Source organism: Micromys minutus, assembly GCF_963924665.1.
Source record: "Micromys minutus genome assembly, chromosome: 25".
Taxonomy (NCBI): Eukaryota; Metazoa; Chordata; class Mammalia; order Rodentia; family Muridae; genus Micromys; species Micromys minutus.
In genome coordinates, this window is record NC_137960.1 from 24,287,841 (window position 1) to 24,315,823 (window position 27,983).

At 50.9% G+C, this 27,983-nt stretch overlaps 1 protein-coding gene across 1 annotated transcript in view; it reads left to right on the forward strand.

The window, feature by feature from the left end:
• Positions 1-1,030: 1,030 nt before the first annotated feature.
• CHST3 (carbohydrate sulfotransferase 3) overlaps positions 1,031-27,983 on the forward strand; it is a gene marked incomplete at its 3' end in the record, with an annotated part of 33,112 nt that continues 6,159 nt past the window's right edge. Inside the window, exon 1 of the mRNA XM_080937568.1 lies at positions 1,031-1,106. The remainder of the gene's footprint in view (positions 1,107-27,983) is intronic.

Genomic DNA, 27,983 nt, shown 5'->3' on the forward strand with positions numbered 1-27,983 from the left:
CAGAAGGCTAGGAAGTCCCGGGAAGAAATCTGTACTGGGAGGGAGGCCTCAAGGACAGGCTACAGGACCATGATTGGAACATATAACCTCAAGTTTGGCTTGTGTTCCAACACTGAGCCCTTTACAGCGGTCTTAGCAAACTGGCCCCTTTACAGACCCAGCGCCACTCAGAAGCGACATGAACCCCCCCCACTTCAGGGGTGCCAGCAGTCCAAGGGGATCTTAAGATAATGCCAAGGGGCTCCAACTCCCTCTGTGCTTCTTGGTGAAGACCCTTCCTGCATCTTGCCCTGGGGGCTCTATGAGAAAGCACCAAGGACACTTCTGTAACCTGTCGCTGCCCAGGGAAGGAGTGCCGGTGGCTTTTCAAAATCTCAGGAAGCGTCCACGGAGGCACAGGAAAGTAGCTATGATTAGGGTGGGCAATAGGTTGCGGGTGCTCGGGCAAGACAACTCCCCTAGAAGCCTCCCCTCTGAACTCTCTTCCCTGGGGCTGGGAGCTCCTCCCAGCCTCATTCTCAAGGGTAAGGATCAGAGCAGCCCAGACGAATCCCCGGGGACTCAGCCACGTCGGGAACAAAGGCCCGCAGAGGGGTCGAGGAGAGCGAGGCTCCCAGGGGGGCGTGGGGGGGGCTGCTGCCCTCCCTCCCGGCTCCTCCCTCCTCCCTGCGTCCTCCGCCTCCTCCATCCTCTTTGAGAGGCCGGGTGGGCGGCCGCGCCAACTTCACCGATCGTCCCCAAGTTACCGGGTGCGCGTGTGGAGTAAGGCGGGTAGCTTGGAGGAGAGGCGCGAGGTTCCCAAAGCCTTGGTTGTGGCTCAGGAGGCCGCCTCCAGCCGCTAGCGGGTTCGGAGTCGTGGGTAGGACCGATCGCTCTTCTGCAGCTAGGACACCGCCCGCCTGGCGCCGCTTCCCGCCCAGTGAAGGGACCAGTCCGGCCGCGCTTCCCTCCCCGCACTCGCCAGGGACGCAGAGTGGGCGCCGTGGGGGCGCGGGGCCCCAGCATCTTCTGAGCTGAGGGAGCAGTTGGGGGCGGATGCTGTCCCGGCTGGACGCCGGCCTCCGGAGAGTCGGATCCGCCCGCCAGGAGGAGGAGGCTCGGCCAGGGTAAGTGGGGAGCCCGTGTCCCGGCACCGCCTCCCGGGCCCCAGGCGGGAGCCGACCGCATCCCGGAGCGCGCGCCAAACTTTTGGAGGAAAGGGGGACCGGCGGAGGGCGGGAGGGGAGTTCCCTGCGCGGGGAAAACCGCACGCTGCCAAATTTCCATCTGCCTGATACTCACAGCCTGATCACTACACAAGCCACAAGCGAGGATCTTAGCACCTTCACACCGACCGTCCTGCACACCATGAAATGCACGTTCCTAGGAGCCAGGGTTGGGAACTTTTAAACCAGGCTGGGTTCTTTGCTGACTCCGCAGCTCCATCCACCATTGAAACGGAGCCCCCAAACTCCATAGCAGGGGACTACTACCTGCCAGGGCTTTGGGAAGCTGTGATTGGGACCCACTGAGGCCCAGGAACGGGGAGGAAGAAGCAAACATTGAAATCACTTCTCTAGGGCTAGCAGGGGCGGATTTGGTGTGGAAACTCGGTGTCTGGATGATGTGTCTGGGTATTCGCAGCCCTCGTAGCCCTTCCGGAGGGAGATGGGGGAGACGGGAGCCAGCGATTTGAAAACTTCTAAAGTTCTTCTAGACTGGGGTCTTTAATCTGTATGGAATAGGCTGTGTGCTGGCGTTGAGCCTGACATCTGCGTGGTGTCCGTGACAGGGCGTTGTAAGGAAGTAGAGACCCTTCCCTCTGGCGGATGTGCTTCCTCCCAGGCACTTCCAAGGGGGGAATCTCAGCTCGGGGCCATATAAATGGGGCCATCGGTTGAGCTGAGACTCAAGTCAGGGTGAAATCAGGCCTATTGGCCTGTCTTGCACCAGAATGTCTGCTTGGTTTCTGATTTGTAGTGTCCTCCCTGCATGTCCCAAGGATCTTGAGACTAGTGCAGTGCAGGACACACAGTCTTAGTAAGTGGCTGTCTGGCTATTGAGGGCACCTGTAGTGAATTATGAACTTCCCTTGAGCTGACCCCAGCGAGCCTCAGATGAATTGGCATTGATCTTCTTGGAGGAATAAAAAAGGCCTCCCTGGCTGCAGAGAGCCCGTCTGGTGTCTTGGATGGTGGTGGTGGGTGTGGCTCGAGTCCACTGTGCCTCATGGTTGGTTGCCTCTCCCTCCCCAGAACAAGGGGAAGGTTCTATTTTAGCATCTGGCTACCTGGGGAGAAGGAATGGGATTGGAGGGGCTGTGTGCTGTTTGGCAGACTTGGGGAGCTCTGCAGTGGACAGTGTAAGTCGATTCTATTAATACTCTCATACCCTCGCCATGGGCGCAGGTGGGGAAAAAAGGCTAGAAACTGTGTCTTCCAGCAGGGCCTTGACTTGGTGGTAGCACAAGATAGCATCTGTGAGAGGTCAGTCATAGTTCCGGTGCAGACATCCCTGCCTGTTCTTCTGTGCCAGCTGCTGTGAGGCTCCCTGGGGGGCAGAAAGATTCCCCTTTCCTGGAACTGGGGCTGCCAGCAGTTGGGACTGAGAGTCCACAAAGATGTGAGGGTGGCCTCGGCCTGTCACCGGGAAGAAATGTGTCCATCCCTACTCCAGTTCCTGAAGAATACTTACTAGCCTTACTAGCTCCAGGGCCCTGAATGCCAAGATTAGCAAGATGTGTGGGTGGTGCCAGGCCTGTGGTCCCAGAGGAGAGAGGAGGGATTTGTGCTTGGACACCCTCACTTCCAGGTAGAATACCTCTAGGGTTTCCATTTCATCTCCTTTTCATCTACAGATGGGAAACTAAGCCTCAGAAAAAGTAAGCATCGTTCAGAGTCACCCAGTTGGTAAGAGACCAAGCCAGGATTTGAACCTGGAGAGTCTGATTGCAAAATTGTGGTGACTCCACTATGCCAGCCTGTCTGTATAGGCGATGAGGCAGAAGCATTGATGTTGCTTCCTAAGTTGGTTCTGGGGCCTCTGGCTGCCTATCTTTTTCCATGGGGAGTCATGGAAACCAGAGGCTGGGTGGTACCCGGCTCCTGGAGTCTTCGGGGTGGCTCTGCAGGCTGGAAGCGGGGGCGTGAGTCCAGGGTCATAGTATAGAAACTTCATGAGAGATAATGCCCTACTCATCTGTGAATAGAGAGAACTGTCCCTTATGACTGTCCTGTGGCTGAGCTGTGTGTCATCTACTTCTCAGCTCCTTCCCTGTTCTCTCCTTCATCTGGACAGCCATACCCGCCTTTCCCACTCTACCATGTGCCCTGGAGAGCTGATCATCAGAAAAGACAGATGGGGCAGCACCAGACGGCTCGGGGAGAGGGTAATAATGGATCACTTTGTCTCCCGCTACACCTTGGTACACAGGGCCAACAGTGTAAGCCGTCTGACCCTGTGGGGCACAGAGGATGTGATGACCAGGAGCAGATGCCTAATCTCATGAACCAGGGGACTGTAGCCAGACTGCTTCAGTATCTCCTGCTTGCTGCCGAGGCTGGGCATCTGGGTTTTAGAACACTTGGTGTCCTGTTCCTCCATCCTCCGAGGGTTAGGACCACCCCTGGAGGGGCAGGGTTTTTAGCTACCCAGGGTTTCTGATATGGTATGTATCATATGAGAAAAGTAGGTGCCCTTAAATGGATGCAAGAGGTCATGGGTGAACGCGGCTCAGCGGACACCCCCACTCCCATCTAACAGAGTCTCACGGGGTGAGGGCCAAGTGCCTTGAAGTCCTAGCTGCAGGGCACCAGGAACCTTCTTCCCCTCATTGGCAGAGTGTACATGCTGGGTGGAGAGAGGAAAGTAGGGGATGGGGACCACCCCACTGAGCACTTTGGCTAGCCATCTTTGTACCTCCAACCCCCATCCTGGTGCCTGTTATCAAGTGACAGGCGGAGCTTGGGAAGGACTGCATGCCATTGCTGGGAAGTTGCATAGAGGGTTTCTTAGACGCTAGTGATGGCCAGCGCTTAAACAGGACCGATTTTTATCACTTTCTTCTCTAAGGCCCAAAGAGAGGATAAGAAGCTTCCTGTCCTGTTCCAAATCTATAGATTCCACAGCTGGGTGGGGAGCAGGGTGTTGGCCTCTGCTACAGTCTCAGGCAACTCCGTCTCCATTGTCCCAATTCTAGCTGCCTGGTCCTGGTCCCCAAGCAGTGTGGAGGGAGGAACTGGCGACTGGAGCCTCTCCACCAGTCTCCAGCATCTGTCACTTTCTCACAAAGATGGCTGTGTGCCACAGCACTGAGGCTTTCTCTAAACTCTGGGCAGTTCATCACCGGGGTCCTGAGGAACCTGTGGGAAGTCTGGAGGAAGTGTGGAAAATCAACAAACCAATTTCCCACTCAGCCTCTCTTGGTGGCCACGAGTAAACAGCCACTTCTGGAGCCAGCCTGGACTGTTGGAGGGTTACGCCTGTCCCTCCTTGTCCCGCCTTACCTCCTTGACTTTGGGAGCCTCAGGAGCCAGGGAGCACATTCTAGCCAAGCCAGTCCTGTGCTGCGATGCTAGATGTTGCTGGTTGGGATCAGGCTGTGGCTGACTCTCTGGGTGGTAAGCTCTTGGTTTGGGAGAAAGGCTGGTACTTTGTCCTGGAGGGTGGAGCACAGTAGGGCTTTTCACCAGCTTTGGTGTATCTTACATATTGATTCGGGGTGGGTGGATCAAAGTTAATTTTCCTCTCTCCAAGGTGGGGCCCACTCGTGAAAAGACCACTAGAGACCACAGGCTCCTTTTCTTTGTATATGTTCCGGATTGACAAAACTGTCCCAGAGTTGGATCCTCCCAGGGAAGCTGCTGGTGTGAGGTCACCCGTGGCTCCTCAAGGTGGAGGAGCCTAGTGACCCTTCCATGTCTTTGAGATGGGTAGCTGACTTAGTCGTGATGAACTGAAAGCTCATACTCAGAAAGGATGAGGTCTCTAGGTGAGGGCAGGTTGCCAGTGCTCAGAATCTCCGACTCAGGGCCAGAGTCCCAGAGTACTCTCATGTGTGGCTGTGCAAGCTAGGTTTACTTCAGGGGAGTGCTCGGTACTGCTGCCTGGTACATTCACACACACACACACACACACACACACACACACACATGCACACACATACACTTATACACATACACACAGAAACACATACACAGACACACACACACACACATACATACACACATAAACACACACACAGAGGTATCCACTCACACACAGTATAGTAAGTAAGCATGAGCCATGTATATACTCCAAAGTCATTTATAGGCACAGTCGGCTACAAACCCAGACCCACAACCTCAAGGCTACATTCATTAAAAAGGCAAACTATGTGGTATTTAAGAACACCTTGGGGACTGGAGAGATGGCTCAGCAGTTAAGAGCACCGACTGCTCTTCCAGGGGTCCTGAGGTTAATTTCCAGCAACCACATGGTGACTCACAACCATTTGTAATGGGATCTGATGCCTTCTTCTAGTGTCTGAAGACAGCGACAGTGTGCTCATATACATAAAATAAAGAAATCTTTAAAAAAAAAAAAAAAAAAAGAACACCTTCGACTAGGTACTTCTAGGTACTTAACCTTTCTGAGGCCTCCTTCCTCAGTCTCTAGAAACCCTCCTGTGACAGGTTGTCATGAGTTACAATGTATACCGAGGCTAGAATTGGACACAGTGTATACTAGGTATGGCACACCCTGTGCCAGCTGTTTATAGAGCTAAGGGTGCAAGACATCTCAAGGATACCCATATTGATGCTGGATCAATATGTTACGCTAGATGAGGCCTGATTCTCCACTATGGGAGCACATCCTGTGCTAGACCCTCAAGTAGAATTTATTAAGAAGACTATCACGTCCTCCCACGGGGCAGCTCACACAATGCAGGAGTGAACTCCTCCATCAGCAGCAGTTTAAAAGCCGAGTTACGTGGAGTTCTCCGCTTAGCAAGGGAACCCCAGATGCAGGTGGGGCTGCAGACCCTGTTCCTATGGGAACACACTGGACTTCTGAGCATAGTTGTGGTTCACAGTTCGGTTTGGTGGCCCATGCCTGTAATGCCAGCACTCTGGAGGAAAAGACAGGAGGCTCAGGAGTCATTCTTGGCTACAAAGGGAGTTCGAAGTCAGCTTAGGCTGCATGAGACCCTGGGGACAGAGAGACAGAGATAGACAGGGACAGACACAGACAGATAGACAGACAGACAGATGGACAGACAGGCACAGATACACATGGACAAGGCACAGAGAGAGAGGCAGACAGACAGGCAGACAGACAGACAGACTACAGACAGAGGCAGACTCACAAGCCTACAGCCTAGATGGTACCAATGCTTCTGTGGGCTGCTAATGCTTTTGGTAAGCATCCAGTGTCCACACAGGGCACTTTTAGATGCCTGTGCCAGCCCCTCCTACCTGTCAGCTTGCCCCACCCAGGTGCTCTTCTCCCTTCTTTTCTGTCTTCCTTCCTCTCCAGCTGTCTCTCCATCTGCAAGATCCTGGAAAGTGCTAGTGCACCTGAGCTGCAGCAGTGTTAACTGAGGAAACATTTTGCAAATAACCCCTCATTCTCCCTGTAGACCCCCATTCCCCCTGCAGACCCCCCATTCCCCCTGCAGACCCCTATTCCCCCTGCAGACCCCCATTCCCCCTGCAGACCCCCCATTCCCCCTGCAGACCCCTATTCCCCCTGCAGTCTCCCGCCTCCCGACCCCCCAGCTGCAACTTCTCTGATTTTTCAGCAAAGAATTTCACAGCTCAGAGCATGCAGCCACAGGCCGGGGCTGGGCTGGCTGTGGTCTTCTGCTCCTCTCTGGAGACAGCCAGAGGTTGAGTGCTAAGGGCAGATGCCCAAGTCTGAAGAAACTCCAAGGGAGAAAGCTAGAAGCCAAGTGTCTCAAGCGGGAGCTCTTTTCCTCCAAGAGTGAATGGAGTTCCCTTGGCTATTGGCAGTGCTAATTCCTTTGGCACCTTGTGTTGCTGTCTGAGGGTAGGGCCCACAGGAAGCAGAAGCTGCAGCGGTTGGTATGTCAGTACTACCCCTGGTTCTTCCTGCATCGCTTCAATGGTCTCCCTGGGAGCTCCTGAGCTGGTCGCTGGAACCACTGCCATTTTCAGGCTGAGCCCCACCACATCCATGGCTGTCGAGCTGGCAGATCTCTGCCTTAACATGATGTCACCGATAGGTTATTTCTCCACCAGTGAACTGAGCCAACTCAAGCCAGACTAGAATATATTAAAGACAGGTTTATTGAGAAGCTGCCCTCCAGTGAGTTCACCCCAAGGACCAGGAAAGGCCAGAGAAGTCACCATAGGGAGTGGGAAGAGAGAAAGAGCTCACACTCAGAGAGAAGGAGAGGGTGTTGGGGGAGACCAAAATGTCTGGATTATATAGGGAAGAGTCTCTAAGGGAAGAACAGACCAGCCCCTGGACTGGAAAATTCAGGGTTGGGAGCAGGGTATGCCGGATGTATACCTCAGTCCCTTGTCCTGGGGTCTGAAACCAGTCACTGTGTGGCTGTACTCAGAGGAAGGAGTCTCGTGGGGGCCAGAACGTGCCTGAGGATTAAACTGACGGGCTGGCAGGCTGGATCCAGGAGGTTTCTGTCACATGTCACTGAGGACACCTCAAGAGGAAATACAGTTCTGACTCTCTGAATCTGACCTGGCACCCACTAGCTGCCCTCAGTTGGCATCTCAGATCGCGCAGCAATCGATGTGTCAGGCCTAGTATCTATACTAGGGGCTTCCGGAGCCAGGAGGAGGGGACAAGCCAAAGCCTCAGTTTCCCTATGGCCATTTCAGCAGTTCAGAGTCCTGGCTGGCTTCCATCACCTGTGAGCTGTGGAAAGTGGCTGCTTCAGCCCGCTATCGATTTCCTTTGTGGAGTCTCAACCTTCCCTCATTTCCTAAGCACAGCCTGCACTCCACAGCCTCTTTGGCTGCCCAGAGCACCCCCTCCATCCCTTCTTCATCACTCTCTCCTGGAAGCCTGGCTGGGTGGCTCCCATCACAGAACCTGCATGTCCACGCTGTCCCACAGCATGGTGGCTGTTAGGATAATGGCCGGAGGGCTCTGTCGGGTAGTGACTCTGATGACGGTTCCTGTTCGACCTTACTCAGCTGTGTCCCCTGTGCCGAGCACCGTCCAGGGCATACAAAGAGCATGCTGTGTACTGAGCAGAGAAGGCAAGAGCTATAATGTGAAGTAGGAGTCTGTAGCAGCAGCTAGCAGAGGTGTTAGGGTAGTCCAAGCCAGGAGGACCCCAGGAGGCAAAGGGAAGTCATGCTGAATGGGTACAACAGAGAATGACAGGGAGAGCGGATCCCCCAGACACCTGACCGGTCTGTTCATTACCGAGAGGACCTGGGTGAGGATCCGGGGGGTGAGCCTGAAGCCCTCCAGAGGCTTCTCCATCTATCCCTGCCTGCCCAGCATGCCGCTTTGTGTCACATTGCTAGCTCCTGGATGTATTCTGTAGGCCTTCTGCTCAACCCCCTGAGTTCTCAATGCCCAGTCCCCTCCTCTCTGTAGATGCCCAGGCAACCTCTCCAGGGTCTACTCCTGAGTGCCAGGCAACACAAGTCTGAGGTTGTTGCTTCTCTGAGGAAACTGAGGCACAGGGTGGAGAGGAGCCACTTGCCTTGTGGTTCCATCCGCAGCCCTCAGTTTGTCCTTGCAGAAGTCGCAGGTTCAGGTTTTGGGGTTCAGGGACGTCACATCTCATCTTAACATTATGTAGGGTAGACCGGTGTGGTAAGGGGAGGTCCTTCTGCAAAAGAGATGAGAACGGCTTCGGTGACCGCCTCTGAGTCTTGCTGCGACAAGGACTCAAAAAGGCTCTTCTCATACAGGAAGCCTTCTGGAAGAGCAGAGGTGAGGATGCTCAGATGTAATGCAGGGACCGAGAGGAACGCAGTCGGGCTGCACCGTCCACAAGATGCAAGAAGAGAGAAGAGATAAGGTAGAGTGTGCCTACACGTGTGCAGACTCTAGAGCCAGCCTGCCTGCCTGGGAAGCCATGCCCACTCACCCTTACTGTCAGCATGACCAGGGGCAAACTGCTGAATCGTCTTTCCGTGCCTCAGTTTCCTCACTGGTGGAACCCAGAGAGCATAGAGCATATGTGAGCATAAGATGTAAAGGCTTTTATTATTGCATTTGTTTGTTTATTTGCTTGTTTATTTATACATTTGTTTGTTTGTTTGGTTGGTTGGTTGGTGTGTGTGCCGGTGAATAACTTGTCGGAGTCGGCACTATGTGGGTTCTGGGAAATGAACCCGGGTTTCAGGACTGACAGCCCTGGAGATCTCACCAACTCTAAAATGTTTTAATAGAAATGCTTAGTGCTGTGCTTAGCACACAGCATCAAGCAAGGTGAGCTGTGTTATATGCAGGTGTGTGTTGCTGTTGGCAACTGGAGACTGTATGTGTGTATGTGTGTGTGTGTGTATGTATGTGTGTATGTATGTATGTATGTATGTATGTATGTATGTATGTAGTTTTGGTGTTTCGAAGCAGAATCTCACTGTCAAGCTCCAGCTAGGCTAGAAGCCTTCTACATAGACCAACCTGGCCTTAAACATACAGCAATCCTCCTGCCTCTGCCTCCCAAGCGCTGGGACTACAGATATGTGCCACCCTGCTTGGCTCTCATGGATTTTGAAGGCAGCTTGGGAGTAAATTGAGTTTGTACCTTAGCTCCCCTTAGATACCACGCTTGGCATGACATACTTGGCTGCATGCTACATGCTTGATGCCCTCACTAAGCCCCCGTTCAACCTATCATGTTTGTGAGCAGGGTCTCCATTTCTCAGATGAGCAAACAGCCTTGAACACTCAGAGACAGGCCTGACTCCTGGGTTTATCTGTGCTTTAGTCTTTAGTGGAGGCTAGCTGAGGCTGGCTAAGGCTGTGCCTGGGGCCAGGATAAAGAGACTGTAGTTGTGAATTTCCATAGCAGGGGAATGAGAGGTGACAAGGGAGAGATGCCAAGACAACTCAGGAGGGAGATGACATCATTGCATCCCTCTGTCTGCTGCCTACCTGCCTGCCCGCCTTTCTGGGCTCCTGGAGACCTTCAATGCCCACAATTCTAAACCCCCACCCCACCCCACCACTCACGAGGTAGCAGGGCTGCCTTGCTTTCCCTTCCGAGACTCTGTTTCTTAATTTCTCGCCTCTCCTATTGTGCTATGAGACTTTTAGGCCAACATCATGGTTCCCAACTTCTGGGGTGAGATTTCAGAGTCTCCTTTATTTCTTGGGAAGGTGGCCACCAGTGCTGTTAGATTTCTTGGCCCATGCCCGGGCGGACCACACCAAGCAAACATGGTTCCACGTGGAGAGGTTTAATAGAACGGGATCAAGGTCAAGAGAAGAGGAAAAGAGAGCGAGGAGGAGTTTCGGTCTTTTGTACGGGTAGTGACATCACTTACTCCCAGGTGGTGATGGGATTCTGAACTGATGTCTTCTGGGAATGCTTTGGCTGTTTCCATGGCAATTGATGTGCTAGGTTCCTGTCACCTGTGGGTGGAGCCATTGCTGGGGGTAGGGGCTATCCTAATGCCAACCGGGTTTGCTTGTTGGTTTTTGGAGACAGGTCTCCGGTAGCCCAGGCTGTCCTTCGACACTGTATAGCCACGAGTTCCTTACTCCATTTCCCAAATGCTGGGGTTGCAAGGGTGTGCCACCACGCCCAGTTTTCTGAGATGCTGAGTATTGAACCAAGGGCCTTGTGCATGCGAGGTAAATACTCTACCCACTGAGCTACATGTCTAGCCCAGGAGTCAGTGTGTAGAAAGTGAAGCTGGCTGAGCCAGCCGTGTGCCCAATAGTAAGCTGTGCCCTAGATGGGGGAAAGCAGCCGATAAGCAGGTCCGTTTCCAAGGATGCAGCCGAGTATCTGAGAGATCTTCTTCTAAGCATCTTTGGCCAACTGTTCCACGTACCTCAATTAAATAGCATTTTACAGATGCCTACAATGAGGCCCAGAGGGGTCAGGGGACTTGTCTGTAGCTACACAGCCGGAATTCAAACTCATTACCTAACTCCTCATAGCAAGTGGACTGCACTTGATCCAGACTCGCCACATTAGTAATGCAGACTGAGAGGACCAGGGGAGCTCCCATGTCTGGATGGGTGACTATTCCCTTTCCTGGAGCATGTGGACCCATGTGAGAGGTGGCATAAAGCATTGGCTTCCCTGGCCATGGGAGCTCTGAATATGGGAGTTGGAGAACAGGTTAGTTTTTTTTTTTTTTTAACCCTTGCTGATTCCCCTCTCAGGAAGGCACATTCTCCATGCGTCAGAGGGGCGTCTGTCCAGGATTTGGTGGGTCAGACCTGGAAAAAGAATATGAGTCAGGCTGGAGCGGGCTGCCAGCTTCCTCGGTCCAGGCAGTGGGTACTGGCTGCCAGGCTGCCAGGCTGCTACTTTGACTCTGCCTCTGCTAGCCCTCAGCCAGAAGCTGGGGGAAGGGGTCTGTGCCAGCCCACACAGAATGGCACCTTTATGTCCTCCTGTCACCTCTGGAGGGAGAGACCTCACCCATTTAGCCTGGTTTCCCAATTAAGAACATGGAGGCTGGGGGCATTTCTGACTATTTGAGCTCCCTCAGCTTGAAGGCGGAGGAGGGAGGAGACTGGAGTCCCCTTTCTGTATGTAAAAGGACAGAGGATCTTCCTTCCTGGAGGCAGGAACCAGCATGGCCCTCTCACGGAGGGCTCATGGACTTTTCCATCCTTTCTTCTTACACGTTACTCTTTCGTCGTTGATACAGGTGTGAGTCCAGAGGGCACCCTACTGGGATTCCCAGATGCTTGTGTCCAGGAGCAAAGGACAAAGCAGGACCACATGAACAGAGGTGGAGCGGAGATGGTCTATTAAAAAGGAGGAAGGCCATTCTGAAAGTGAACGTGGGCCAGAGAGCTGGGAGAGGTTAGCAGCTCAGGCACTAACTTGCAAGGGCTCAGCTGTGGGCAGCCACTTAGCACCGATCATAGGCAGCAATAGCAGTGACAGAATGGGACTCTGCAGCACCCCCATGCTAGCCCTAGTCCCAATTATTTTTCAGGGTGTACCTCAGTTTACCTAGTAAAACTGGAACCCCAAATGGAGTGGAATTTGGGTTGCCCTTGGGGTGGAGGGGGCTGAGGAATTGGCTCTTCATAGCCTGTGTAAAACCCTAAGCTCCATCCCAGCACTACAAAAACTAAAATAAAATTGGAGAATTTAAGAAAAAAAAAGGCAAGCTGGTGGTGGCATACACCTTTAATCCAGCACTTAGGAGGCAGAGGCAGAGGGATCTCTGTGAGTTCGAGGCCAGCCTGGTCTACAGAGTGAGTTCCAGGACAGTCAAGGCCACACAGGGAAATCCTGTTTTGAAACAAACAAACAAAAAACAACAACAACCACAACAACAACAAAAACCCAAACCCAAACAAAACAATAACAGCAACAAACTCAACCCTGACCTTATGGTTGCTTGTTTAGACAGTCCCCCAACGCCCCCGTCAGGCATATGAGTGAGAAGCCACCACGTGACTGTCATACCAGGGACAACTGGTACTTGTCCTAAAATTTAAAAGGAAACAAGAAAAGCAAACAAACAAACAAAATAAAACAAAAAAAAATTAAAACCAGGGTCGGTTCTTGTCTATCTCCAAAGGGTCTGACTCGTCTCTCTAAAGTCAAAGTCTCTTGTTCTGCAAGCCTCTCTTGTTTTTAATAGTCTCACAGAGCCCAGGCTAGCCCCAACTACTGTGAAGCCAAGGAAGACCTTGAAGTCTTAATCCTCCTGCCTCCACTGGAGTGCTGAGATTACAGGCTTTGTACCACCACATCCAGCTCTTAGAAAAGTCATTTAAACAAGCTTTGGCATTTACAAAGAGAGAGGAAACTCCTACACTGGCAAGAAAGGTTAGGGGACAATGGAAGCCTCCTCCCCTGCCACCTAGCAAAAGCCAGCCAGCCTTCTCTGCAAAGAAAGCAACAGCTCTCCAGAAGTTCCAGTGTGGTGACTGAGCAGAGTCAGAGAGCAGGGAAGACTCAGGTCTTGGTGGTTTTATCACCTCTAACCCCACAGGGACTAAGGGCAGGGGACAGTTTGAGCCTGGAGTGGCTCCCACCAGTCCAGGCTTCTTAGTATGGTTAGGGAGGGAGACACTTCCCAGAAATCCCTAAAGAAGGGTCACTGGAATTGTGCCAATGACACAGAACTGGACTCAGGGAATATTGACCTGGCCACTGAAGAGGCTGGGGTACCATAAAGGGCTTCAGGCCTGCAGACTTCTCTGCCCTGTGTTGCATTTTGGGTAATCATAGTTAGGTCCTTTGTGAAGGCTGCTTATGTCTACTTCCTTCTGAAGGAAAGCAGAGACTGGGCCAGACAAGCACAGGACAGGGTGGAAAAGTGATCTGCCCTAGATATCTAAGGAGGGGTTTTAAGGCTACGGACTACTCCTGGAGACCTTTTAACGGCTCAGAAAGAGAAAGTCCACATGGTGTCAGTCTGAGTTTGATCCTTGGAACTCACTGCTGGAGGAGAGGACCAGCTTCTAACAGTTTTCCTCTGGCTTACACACACACACACACACACACACACACACACACACGAATGCAAATAAAATAAAATATTAAAATGCTACAGGAAAATGGAGACTCATCACCACAAGGGAAATGAGAGCCTTCCATCTTGCCCCAGAGAAGGGTTGCTCTTAAACACAGGTGCCAGCTGCATCATGGGAAAGAGAACCAACTATATAGATTGATGTAAAAAACAGTTAGTAAAGTCTGGAAGCCGTTCCTCACCAGGGCTGCATGCAAAGACAGTGTTTGGGAAGAACAGACAGTGTATACGTGTAGGCATTGCCGTCCCAATGGACAGAAAAGGAAGGGCCCCCCAGACTTGGGCCTCAGCACCTCTCAGGCACCTAGTGTTCAGCTCAGCCTCTTCTGTAACGGATGACCTCATCTCCCACAGTCCCTGGGGGATGGCTATTCCCTCCTTGAGTGGGTACTATTTTAGGAACCCTCAACTGGGCCATATCCCCCTGGCCAGAGTTTTGCCTCTTTTTGCATGTGTCTGAAGCTTAGGAAGAAGTTCTGGGGTGAGAACCCTCAAGCTTAGGGGCAGTCTGTGGGGTGGAGAAGCATACTTCCCCATGGTGGCCTGTGTGCGGGCTGCCACCCTTCCCAGACCGTCTCGCTCCCCCATGTCTGATCTTTCGGTCAGTGTCACGGTGAAGTTCAGCAATGTAGTAGACAAGTTTTCCCTCCCTGCTTCCTTCTTTGCGCCGTCCCCTGTCTTTATTTACGTATGTGTCCAGTCTGTGTGGCGACAGCCCATGTGAGTCACCTCTAAGAGTGGAAATGGGTAGCACAGAGGACATGAAGATAAACATGTCAGGAAGGAATGTCCCGCTAGAAGCAGGGGACCTTGCCCCTCTCGGTCTGGCCTTGACTCTCCAGCTCTGTGCCCTTGGGCAGATCTCTGTCTGAACCAGTGGTTCTTGTCAAGACAGCAAAGGAGGTGCTGAAGGGAGGGTCCAGCTGCTGTGACAACCAGGCAGCACAAGAGGATTGAAGTGACACACCGGCGGGGAGGGGCTTCATGCTAGTCGCTGGGGACCGACCATGGCTGTAGAGCCGCGTGCAGACATGAATTTGATGGTTGCACCCACCCTCCATTACTGACTGTCTTTGCACCCACGCGGGGTTAATGGCTACCTGTTCTCCTTTGGACCGATTCCCCTTTGGAGTGGTTATTTTATTCTCTTTATCAGAAAGGCAGATGCCTAGTGCAAGAGCTATAGATAGAAACCAGCAGGTCACATCTCCCCTAGTCCCTCTACCGCATGTGGCTGATTAACTACTTGGTCCAGCATTGTAACTTGCACAGGGCCAGGTGGGGGAGGACACAAAGTTTTACGTGCATAGGGAAAAGTGATGGTTTTAAAACCAAATTTGTTGTAATTTTGTCTCTTTTTCTACATGTATTTATGTATTTTGTTAGGGGAGAGGATAATAGGCTCAGGCAAAGATACACGGGCTCATGTGTGAAGGTCAGAGACAACCTGATGGCTCTGTCCTTCCACCGTGGGGGTTTCAAACTCATCTCACGGGTGACAGGGGCTCACTACATAGCCCAGGCTTGCCTTGAACTCTAGGTTTTTTAGCCTCAGCCTTCAGATTGCTAGGATTAAAGGTCTGTGGCACCAGACCAGGCTAAAGCTAAGTGCACAGTTTTATTTAACTTTGGGGCAACATTGCATAGAGCTGTCTGTCCTGAAAGCAGCCCTTGTTTGTGTCCCACCCACATGACTGTCACATGTCTGTACTGTGTGGGACTGGAGGGACTCTCATACCATCTTAAAAAACCTCCCTTTCAGGCAAATCACAAAGGAGGAGCCAGTCCCAGTAAACACATTCAGCTCTAAAACACCGGCTTTCAAGGCTTCTGAACTGAAACCTCAGCACAGATTCATATAACTGAAACAGAAGTCTTAGGAACCTTATGTGTATGAGTCCTTACAACCTAGGAGACACTCTGGTATCTTCTGTTTCGTGTAGCACTGGTCTATGGAGAAAGGAGAGGAAGGACAAAAGCTTGCCTGGCTTAGTCAATACACTGTGTGACCTTCAGTTTGAAACCTAGCCAGAGATGGCTCAAGATAAGACCTTGGTCATGAGAGTATGTCGGACCTGCCTTGGACAGAAGCAGCCTGCCAGGTTCTGCCTCTAGAGTTCTGCTGGTGGCCCTGACCTGGCTCAAATATTTGCACACCACAGAGCTGAGAAGTGCCCACTGCTGCTGCAGCCCTGGTGACCCTTTGAGATTGTTTTGTGAAGCACCATAGGTTGGCTTGGACCTCACTAAATGTATAAAGCCTGGGCTGGTTTCCAGTTTGGGCTTGGGATCGCGTGCCACCACGTCCGGCTTTCTCGTGGACAGACTCCCTTGGGTTTGCTTTATGGAGCAGCTAAGAGTAGATGACGGTTAGCAAGCACAAGAGGAAAAAATGATCTCCGATTGTCAGGGTGGTCCCTGGTGGCCATACCGTATCTTTGAGCATCCGGAGCACTCTCCTCCCAAGATCTAGTTTGCATCATTTATACAGAGTGGGACCTGTCGAAAGCTCTAAGCTGAGACGCTTGCGCTCAGCTGTGGCTGAACAACCTGCCTCTCGAATCCCGGCCCTACCGAATACGAAACCTTCCCAGCCTTGTGAAAACACTTCTTCTAGAGGCTATGAAAGGCACCATTTACTCAGTGATTTCAAGTTTCTATTTTCCTAGGGGGAAATGGTAGGTCAGGCGTGACTACAGTGGGTGGTGTTCCCTCTGGCTCTACTGGAGTCTGCTGGGGCTCGCCAGCCATCCCTGGCTTCCCAGTTTTACCTAGAGAGCTTCCCTGGTGCTACAGCCAGTCTCCTTCCTCGACAGGCTTCTGGGACTCTCTGTCCCCACACTGGTCATCCTGGATGATCGTGGTTCCCTTGAGCCCCTCCCTAGCCTTGTTCCCTAAGCCAGCAGCCAGCTCAGCTGGGAGCTGCTCAGCTAGGAGCAGAGTGTTAAGTGGGCACAGAGCCTCCTCTGTTCCAGTAACAATGGCCCCTTGATGGGTAGATTGGGTCCCCTCACTCCTATTGGACTTTGGGGAGGAGAAAGGATTCCTGCCCTGCCCCCACCCCAAGCAGTCAGTTCTGGGTGTGAGGTTAACTCTGAGGCCTCTGTCTGCCCACAGGACCTCTTTCTTCTTTTTTCTCAGACTCTGACCCTTCCCATTCATCTCAGGGACCCTCCTGGGGGCCCCAGGAATGGTTCAGTTCACTGACCTCAACAAGTATCCGTTGATCAGAACCCTGGGCCCTGAAGGTTGCTGCTATATAGTTGTAGGATAATGGGGGTTAACAGGAATAGCTACTCCCTCGGATTTGGAGCTTTTACAGTTAGCCTACTTTGGTAGCCCCACAGGCTCCAGAGAGCTAATGCCAACCCTTCCTCACAGCAGACCTTCAGGGTACTGATTGTTTTAGGTTTTTACCAGCTGGGATTCTTTTACTTACTCAGCTGGGGTTAAAGATCCCTGGGCCTCCTAACTGACACCACGCTAAGCAGGTCACCATAATACCCTCACTTAAAGGGCTGTGTGTTTGCGGAAGGCCAGATATGAAATCCCCAACCTCACATGTTTACATCTTCTGTGGGTGTGTTATCTTACATGGTAGAACGACTTTTATGGATGTCATTAAGGATTTAGGGGTGGCAGAGTGCCCTGAATTAGCTGAGTGACCCCAAATAGAATCACAAGGGTTCTTATAAAAGGGAGACAGAAGGAAACTTAGCTGCAGAAGATGCTCAGAACTATGTACCAAACTCAGGTATTTGTTAGTGCTAAGCAAGCATTGTCAACCCTGCTCATGTCGAGCTCTGGAGCTGGCTTTGAACAAATCCTACACCTACAGTAATAGTTTTCCAAGCATTTGGTCCTAGATAACACAAGTAACACAGACCTTTCCGCCCCCTGGCTTCTGTGTTTGGTCAGCCAGAGATGTCATGGTGCTTGCTTGCAATCCCAGCATGGGGGAAGCTGAGGTAGAAAGACTTCTGGGAGTTGAGATCTGGACTTAATAGTAAGACCCCGAGTCAAGAGGGAAAGATTAGGGTGGCCTTGCTGGTGAGCTACTGTAGCAGGCAGTAGCTAGCAGCTTCTGTCATATCCTGGATGTCTTGTGCTAGTGTGGTTTGATGTTCTTAGATCCTTACTAACCCTAAGTTAGAATCATCTAAGGACACTTTATCAGTCCTGATGCCCAAACCAATATAGTCATAATCTTAGGAGGTGGGACTTGGCCATCTGGAGTTCGTTTAAGCTCCCTAGATGCGATCAGGATTGAAACTCAGAACTTCAGAGCAGGCTCTTTGCATTCGAAACATGATGCGCCTCCTCCACCTGTACAGACATCACCAATCAATCGCAATTCCTTTCTCCCAGTACCTGTTCAAATTCAGCATTGCAGCAAATCTTTTCCAACCAGTCAGCCTCAGAGAGGAGTTGGAATTAACTTGTCCTCCTAGCCGAGCAGCTTTAAACTGCCTGGCTGGGGCCATGTGTCTGTCTAGCCATATCTGCACCAAATAACAGTAAAAGTAATAACACTGGGCCTTGACCAGAAATAGTGACAGCCACCGTTATATAAGAATTGTTTGGATTGGTTAAGAATAGCCAGTGTGAGTCGGCTAACGTCCCTGTCCTGCAGTGAATTGCTGCCCAGCTGGGAGAACTACATAGAGGAATGCAAGCCAGTGTGGTGCCATAGGACTGACAGGCTCTGGCCGGCATTTGTCTAGACCAGGAACAACAAGCAGCTTGATCCAGGCTCCTCTGTCTTGGGAGCCCCAAGTTCTGCACACTTTGCTGGAACTCAGTGTCACCCCCCCTCCCCTGCTTTTTTGCTACCTGTCTCAGTGCAGAGACAAAATATCTGACTGAAGCCACCTAAGGAAGTGGGGAGGTTGTCAGCATTTACAACTCCAGTGACAGTGTGTTCTAGCAGGGAAGGCACGGGCGGGGGGGGGGTGTTGGGAGGAAGGGGACAGTCACAGTGCATCTGCAGTTAAGATGCAGAAAGCAGAGAATGTTTGTCCTTAACTCTCTCTCTCTCTCTCTCTCTCTCTCTCTCTCTCTCTCTCTCTCTCTCTCTCTCTCTCTCTCTCTCTAAATAAAGACTAGGTCTTACTACATAGCCTCAGCTGTCTCAGAAGTCATTATGTAGACCAGGCTAGCCTCAAGTTCACAGAGCTCCTTCAGTCTCTGCCTCCTCCTGAGTGCTGGGGCTGAAGCCACGAGCCACCATGCCTCGGGTGCTTTCTCCCTGCTATCTAGTCGGGATCTCCAGGATATGGTTCTACTAGTAGCTAGGGTAGGACTTATCACCCCAGTTAGCACAGTCCAGAAAGTCCTGGACAAACACGGTGACTCAAAATCGCATTGAGCTGTCAATCAGAAACAACCATCACAGCCACTAACCTCAAAATCCGATAATGGAGCTGTGCCTATGGAGGTGAAGAACAGGAAAAGGGAGGGCGGTGTCCACGGGAAGAACAGCCCATGCCCTCCTCTCTCCATGAGTCTCCCATGCATGTGCACCTTCCATATACCCATTGTATGAATGCATTTCTGGTTGAAAGGTTGCTGATGAAGAAAGCTGTTGAAAGCTCCAGGGCCAACAAAGCATGACATTAGAGAGGTTAGGTAGTAAAGTATCAGAGAGCCTTTTGCAGTCACTCGGTGCTTCCAGCCACAAGCACGCCTCCTTCTCTCCTCGGTCCCTCTTTCTTTCCTTGAGACAGGGTAGCTGTGACTGACCTAAAACTCACTCCATAGACCATTAGACCAGGCTGGGCTCCAACTCAGTGATCTGTCTGCCTCAGTCTCCTGAGTTCCAGGATTAAAGGTGTGCACCACCACCACCTGGCCACATGTCTCCTTATTGTCACCTGTACGAGGGTGGTTGCAAGCTAACTCTTAGACTTGGGGTTGCTGGGCCGGAGAGTATCTTAGAGTCTTGGGGCAGTTAATGCAGTGCCATTGCCTGGGAGACCTATGAATAACAGAAAGCTGTCAAACATGGTTCTGGAGGTTGGAAAATTTGAAACCAGCATGCCAACACATTCGGTGTGTAATAAAAGGTTTGTTCACTACATCCAAGATGGAACCTTTTGGCCATGTCCTCACACGGTGGAAGGGATGACTAAGTTCCCTCACACCTCGTTTACAAGGACACTAACTCTATTCACAAGGACTCTACCCTCTTGACCTAGCACTCTTGTCGCTTTCTGAAGGTGTCACCTCTAACACCAGCACGCTGGGAATTCAACCTGAACGTGAGGACCTTGGAGGGGAGCCAACATTTAAACGGAAGCGAAGACTATGTACATTGGAAGCTGTGGCCGTCAAGAGCAGCCTATGACACACTGTCTCAAGAAGTAATGGGGTTGAGGATGTAGCCCGGTTGTAGAATGCTTGTCCAGCATGCATGGAGCCCTGGATTCAATGCCCAGTGTGGGGGTTTCAATGAGCATGGCTTCCTTAGGCTTGTCTATCCGGATGCCTTCTTTACAGCTGGGGAAGCTCTTTGGAAAGGATTAGAATGTGTGGCCTTGTTGGAGGAGGTGGGTCATTCCCAGGTGTGTCACTCGCCTTCTCTGCCTTATTTTGGATAAAGTGTAAGCAGGACAAACTGACAGAATCGGGTATGGTACCTCACAGCTAGAATCCCAGCACTTCGGTGGCAGAGGCAAGAGGGTCAGAAGTTCAAGGTCATCCTTGGCTCCATTTCTAGTGTTAAGCCAGCCTGGGATACATTTATGAAACCCTGACTAAACAATAGCAACAATAATATAAATTATGATGTTTTGGCCAAATAATCCTTCAAAAAAAATATCTGCGTTGTGAGAGGATCCTTTGTTTTTCTTTTTCAAGACAGGCTTTCTCTGTGTAGCCCTGGCTGTCCTGGAACTTACTTTGTAGAACAGGCTAGCCTAGAACTCACAGAGACCCACCTGCCTCTGTCTCTCCAGTGCTGAGATTAAAGGTGTTCGCCACCACACCCATCTGAGAGAATCCTTTTTGGTTCCCAGGAGAAGGACAGTCTCTGTTACTGAAACAATCAGACCCCATATCTAAGTACCTTTTTATAGCAAAAGCTTGTTTTTCTCACATACGCATTTGGCTCTCCCATAGCTGCATGAATCGGATGCTTCCATCTTGAATGAAGCCCATTTGAACTGTGGCTGCCCATTCGGCATAACCCCTGGGGAATGTGTGGAAACATTTTAAGGATCAGGCCTTGGAGTGGTTCCATTACTTTCTCCCACATCCCACAGACTAGAACCAGACACATGGTGGTCGCTTCATTGCCAGCAAGGCAGGGCCATGTGGAGGGGCACACAGGCACCCGGGGAATGCTGTAAATGTGTCAGAGGGTTCCCTGGAACGTCCATCCCAGAACATAGTTCTTTCCCGACCATGTGAAGAAATGTCATGGAGCATTGTGATGGCCGTTCTTGGTTGTCAACTTGACTACATCTGGAATGGTTTGTCTTAATGAACTCACTTGAAGTGGGTAGACCAACTTTAATCTGGATCTTTGGGGTTGGAAGATCCAGCTTTAATCTGGGCCAGAAGGTAAGGGACTGCTGGCCGCCTACATAAGGGACTTGGAAGAAGAAGGCTTCTTTTCTTTGCCTGCTGGCTCTCGCTCTAGCTAGCAAGTTTATTCCTTCACTAGCATTAGAGCCTCCTTCGTCAGGATTCTCGGACTTTTCACTGGTAGATAGCCATAGTTGGGCTAGCTGGACCACAGCCTGACTAATACAAATGAGACTCCAATAGCGGCCACAAGCCACTGTTCTCAGCCGTAATATCCAGAGTAGATTGTGTTCATGGTCAACACACCCCAGTGGCTTTGCCCCCAGATGTCCCCAAACCCAAATATCCATTTGTGGGAAAGCCTCAAGACTATTTAAAAAATGTTGGCTGCTATTCATAAAAGCATACAAAGACATGTGAGCAGCAATATAAAATTAGACGTGTCAAGATCTTTGCCAGCTGCATTGTGGCCTGGCTTGGCAACAGTCTTCCCCAATGTTCCCAGTCACTGTCTCCTTCCACTGCCTCTCTCCTTCAGGGACTTTCACCATCAAGGTACACCTGGCAAATATTCACATCAGCCTCCTCTATGGACAGTGGCTGGTAGTCCTGTAGTAGGAACTAATTAATAGTTTGATTAGAAATTTTTTGTGTCTGTCGTTGAAGTAGACAGAAGGTTGATAAGGTTTGGAGCAAATTACTATAATATGTCCCAGATATTTTAAAACAGTTTGCCATGCCATGAAGAGGGATAGGGCAAAGGTGTCATGGCAACGTCAGAGTCAGGGCAGCTGAATGTTCATAGTACTTACTGGGGACCCTGGTTGATTTTTTACAGTAGAGCTTACTAACAACTTCTATCTCCCACCTGGGATCTCATGGATCTTGTATGTGGAAAAAGAGCTGTGGGCGTCTCGAGAATCACCTTAAAAGGGTCCTGGTAGGGTCTAGTAATTGGATGACAACAGAAGAGTGTTTAGCAACAGACTTGGGGGTCTACCTGAGAAGCTGGTAAAGGAAACATGTTTGTGTTAGTAGGTTGACTGGCTAGAAGAAGCAGAGGGGTTGCTAGCGAATTTGGGTTCAGGCAAATGGGGGGGGAGAGCAAAGGAAATAAGAGGCTCCCAACTTAGCTAGAAGATCTCTTTCCCAATAAGGGGACAGGACATGTTGGCACTATTAAAAAGGAATGACTGAGAGGTACACCCCTAAAAATGTAAGTAAGTGCTGGAAACTGGTGAGGAAGGTAAGGTGTCCTCTTACTCGACAATAGGAAAATGGGAGGGAGAAGTAGGTCCCCAAAACTCCATCAGGACCAAGTAAGTGGCCCCAGTGTCCAAGAGGAAGGAGATGGGCTGCTCACATACCATGAGAGCTACCCGTGACTCCCTGTTCGTGATGGCAGTGGTCAGGTAAAGGGAGCCTGGGCCTCTTCAGTTGTCCATAGCTAAGCCTAGAAGGCTGGAGGGTTATTTGGGTGTGATGTCCCTCTGTCTTGCGTGACACAGGGCAATCGATGGCCCAATGTTCCTCTGGATCGTACTTAGGACACGGCCCCTTGACTTGTGAGGGCTGGAGCAAGCTTTCGCACAAGGACCTGTTGACCACATCTGTAGCAGGGGCCCGGTGGTGTAGCAGTGGCTGGAGCTGGTCTGGAAGACTTTGCCAGCATATGGTATTTGTGAGCCTTTTTACCTTTCCCATGGTACACTTTAAAGGCCAGCACCAAGACTTCTGCCTGTGGAGTTAGGGGTCCCCTCTAGCTTTTAAGCTAGTCTCTTATGCAGGGGTATCTCTGGGAAAAGAAATAGGTCATTAGAAGTTGTTTACCTTCTGGGTTTTCAGGGTCTAAGATAGTGTCTATCTGTTTGATGGATCTCATCTGCATGCATTTATTCTGCTCCCAAACTCGCTGGCTTTCCTCAGGAAGTAAATTTTAGTGAGAATTATACATAAAACATGGAATATTAGACTATAAGATTGCGGCGCAGAAGAGGACAAGATAGGGAGGTAAGGGGCATCAGCAGTGGTGCTTGAGGCCAGGTGTCTAGCCGTGGAGGGGAGGGTTTTGAAAAGCTTAGAGTAGCATGAGTTGAAGCTGAAGTAGAGGTTTGGATTTTGCGGCAGAGGATGGCTCATTGGCTGGATCGAGAGCTGTGGTGTCGGTGCTCCTGAATGAGATCCAGGCCTGGCCTGGGTCTAGTAAAAGAAGGAGGGGAGTCCCAAGGGCAAAAATCCTAGAATGAGGGTCAGTAAAAGCACCTGTCCTCAGGGGTAGCTCAGGAACACTTCCCTGGGACCTCGTGGATGCTCACTCTGACCGATGTGGGAAGGGAGCTTACCAGGTCTTGGGTTAGTGAGCGTCGGGATTCGAACCTGCATTTTCTTGAGTCGCGTTGGCACCAATCCAATGTTGTTAAAAATCACAGAATGAAAGGAAGAAAAGATACCTGGTCATGAAGAAATCTAATCTCACATGGGGCACCAATGTTGTGAAAAGATGACGTCTCGGGTTTCGGCACCAATTTTAGGGGAAGGATGAAGAAAGTGGGAGGCAAGGGAGATGCCTCTGTGGGGCCCATGTTGGGAATCCCTTCTTCCTGAGGGACCAGCCACACAATGCAATGGTATAGTACAGAATAGAGTTTATTCAGGTCATGGGAGAGTTAAGAGGGTGGTAGAGGCAAGAGAGAGAGAGAGAGAGAGAGAGAGAGAGAGAGAGAGAGAGAGAGAGAGAGAGAAGAGGAGTAGAGGCTGGTCATGAGCATGCGGAGGGAGGGGAGAAGGGAAGGGAAGAGGAGGGGTAGGGTTGGAAGAGCAAGGCTGCAAGAGCACAAGAGCAAGAGAGAGAGGAGGGGTCAAGCATCTCCTTTTATAGTGTCAGGTCACTGGGGCGGAGCATACCTGGCTACTGCTGGGTAATTGAGGGGTCGGGTATACCTGGCTTTTGCTAGGTAACTGAGGGGTGGGGTTTACAGAATCCCAACATTCCCCCATTTTTGTTTAATTAAAGAAAAATTAGAGGCGATGTAGGGCACCTGGTCTGGGTGTCCATGGGGTCCCTTATCGAAGACCCGTGCCTTTACCTGAGAAATAACATCTTTGTTAAAAGTTTCTTCTCTCAGCCACCCTACATTAAGTAGGGGCCATTCTCTAGAGCAGAAAGTCTGACACTTTCGTTTCTTCACCTCGACCGAGAGGTTACGGGCTCGGTCGCAGACTTCACTCTAGTGATCTAGAGTCAGACTCAAGGAGGTGGTTATACTTTGCCCTATTTCAAAACACAACACAAGACAAACAGACAGGACAAACAAGACACAGCCAACAACGAAAATCAGACACGCAGCACGTTTTTGGCGAAAAACCGAAAGTACAAACTCAGACAGGGAAGCGGCTGCCTCACCCTGCAGATATACGTATCCCTCGGACACGTACCGGGCTCCGAAAAGTTGAGCCCCTCAGATCCCTGGAGCATCCCCCAGGGTGGCGAGAGAGAAGTCCGAGCTCATCAGCTCCTTCTCTAGTCACCCAGATACAAATGACTATCGATAGTCTCAGATACAGAGAATGGTCATAGAGACACAAGACACAGGGGGGACACAAAGAGAAAGAGACACGGAGGCAGCCGGCCAGCAAAAAGCGAAACTCACCTCCTATTGGCTCGGGGCTTACTCTGTGGCCGGAGGTCTCTCGAATCTTGGTGGAACCTCCAAATGAAAGAGTCCCTCCAGGGTAATGTCTCTAGGAGAGTCCCGGCCGATGGAGAAACACCAGACCCGAGACCAAGAGATGCAGCAGCAAGAGGCAGTTTATTTAACACAGGACCTGCGGACGCACCAGTCTTGGGGGGTACTGAGCACGCCTGGCACTCGAGAAGAGCATTTCTTTTATAGGGGCTGGGAAGCAGAAAGCGCGCTTACAGAAGCAGATGCATGGTTATAGGGTCTTGATTAGTTAATTCAAATCATGCTAAGGTTTAGAGTGAGGACATGGCGGTTTGTCATAATGGGTTTCCGAGAAATCAGATCTAGCCCTGGGTCAGCACTCTGGATAGTCCCAGATTCTTCTTGTTCCTTTTCAGTTACCCTTTCTGGTCCATCTGGCTGACTACAGACATCCTCTGTGGCAGAATGCTGAGGCCCCACCTGATTATCTCACTTAGCCTTCTGTAATGGCTGGGTTTGCATCAGCCAAGTTTTTCTCGTATGGCTGCCAGGGGTCTTTCAGGTCATCTTGCCTCTACTTCCCACTGTGTCTGGGGAGGTGTGTTTATTTTAGAGATGGAAGTGGGAGCCCCGGGATGTTGGGTTGCTGAGGGTGTTGGGATGCTGGTATACTGGATGGAATGCTTGATGCTGTTGCTTCCGCACTATGATGCTGACTGACAGGCACTAGCCAGACCTGCCCGCTCACCCTCCTTCTCTGTTCCTCTTCTTCTCCCTTTACTTTGCCACCAGCATCCTCCGAGCATATGCTCTCCCATCAGAACTTCTTGGTTCTGGGGTAGGGTGAGGAGGGGTGTGCCCTTCCCAGACTGCCTCTAGACCCTTCCGTGTGAAATTGGGTCTAGCCTGAACAGGTCAGCGCCTAGACAAACCCAACTTATCAGAAACAAGTAACTTCAGTGTTTTTTTTTCCCCCGATTGACTGAAAGAAATAGCAGATTTCTGGGACACACCCTTCTCTACTCTCTAGGGATTCAGGAACAGCATTCACAGACTGCCCGCTCTCCCCCCCACACACACACCTGCCCTCGCTCCCCCCCCTTCCATTTGTATGGCAGCAAGGGATCAGCCTTCTAGCCTCTGTAAGTGGATTCACAACTGTTCCACGGCAGCCAGATCTTTCCTCTCTGCCTGTGTAGAGCCCCCCTTCTTCTACTTGGAAAAGCTGTGCATACAGGCATGCAACAGCTGAGGCTGTTTCCTTCTGTGCTCTGGGTCCCAGAGAGAGAAGGGTGGAGGCTTGGTGCCTGATGTAATGCCAGACAAGCCCCAGCCCCTTATTGGACCTTCCCTCTCAGTCTCCTTGCTGGGACCCCCTCCAGAAGGACAGAGGTGGAGACAGGGCTGGACAGCGAATCCCTCAGGGGCCTCAATGGAAGAGCCCGGCTGGAGGCTATCCAAATGTGAAACCCGTTCTCCAGTGGGGCAATTTGCCAAGTCATGGGAGAGGCCTGTGCAGAAAGACCCCTGAGCTGGGGAGAGGGGAGGGGAGCTGGTGCCCTGCTTGGCAAGGCTCACCCACCTCAGCTGCTGCCTTCCCTTTCTGTGCCACCAGTTGCCTCTGGGGCTTTCCCACCCCTCCCCCTCACAAGCACACAGCTGTTAGGAGCTTGAGCTGAAAGCCCCCAAGAAATGAGATTTCATTTTGCCCTTGGTCCACCCATCCCGCATCCCAGCACATGCGCACTGCAGGTGCTCAGAGCATCTCTCCCTTCTGTCTTACCCACGCTTAGAGTTAGCGAATATTTTCCTTTCTCCTGGTACTGCCTATCAACCTAGAATTGCCTAAGCATTCTGGGTTAAGCATTCTGGGAAGGGCATCCATCTATCCATCCATCCATAAGTCTGTCAATCCATTCATACATCCCTTTATTCAAGCCCCTCCCCTATCCCTTTAGCAGTATCCACTAGGTTGAAACTGGGATGTTGACTGAACCCAAGAAAAATCATCTTAGGACAGGTCTGTGTGGAACAGAACTAGGCTTATTATGTAGAATCGAGAGTCACCATGTGAGCACACACATTAAATCTCAGCATGGATGGTCACAGAGAGACTCGGTTCAGTGTCTTATCAATAACATATGACTTCATGGTTTTATGCTATAGTGTCCAAAGGATGTAATTTTCTTTCTTCCTTCCCTTCTTCCTTTCTATTTATTTATTTATTGGCTTTTGGAGACAGGGATTCTCTGTGTAGCCCTGGATGTCTTGGAATTAACTCAGTAGACCAGGCTGGCTTTGAGCTCGGAATTCCCTTGCCTCTGCCTCCTGAATTCTGGGATCAAAAATGTATGCCATCATGCCGGGCATATTTTGTTTGTTTGTTTGTTTAAAGATTTACTTATTTTATGTGAGTATACTAACACTGTTGTTCTCTTCAGACACACCAGAAGAGGGCATCAGATCCCATGACAGATACATGTGAGCCACCATGTGATTGCTGGGAATTGAACTCAGGACCTCTGGAAGAGCAGTCAGTGCTCTTAACCGCTGAGCCATCTTTCCAGCCCGCCTGGCTTTTCTTCTAAATTTTTAAACAATTTTCATTTGTTTAATGAGATGAATTGTAAGGTGTTAATGAGGCGCTTTGCTGGGGTCTGTGGTGAGCAGGAGTGTGGATACGTTACAAAGGTCTGCAGCCAGGTTCTTCAGCAAGCATGGCTCATCTGTTACTTATAACACCTTTGAGAAAGCTTCGAAAGACAAGTCCTGCCCCGGCAGCAATCTCTACTGATTTTATCAGCTGTGTGAGTGAGGAACCTAAATTAGATCCTCTGAGGGAGGGGCCTTTTCCACTTCCCACATCCCCTTGGCCTTCCTGTCTCTATCCAGTCTTACCTGGGACACAAAAATTATTGTCCCATTGGAAGAGAACGTTTGCATCCAGGAAAGAAATAAAGCATACAAAAAGGAGAAAGTGATGGAGGTGGTCAGGGAAGGACTAAGCCAGCACAGGAGGAACAGAGATTTCTGGCTTCTCTGGGCTTTATTAGAGGAAGAATGGTCTTGTTAAATAGAACGTACTATGGTGAGGACCAGAAAGGATGAGCCCCTGCTGAAGAGTAGTGGGAAGGGCGTGGAC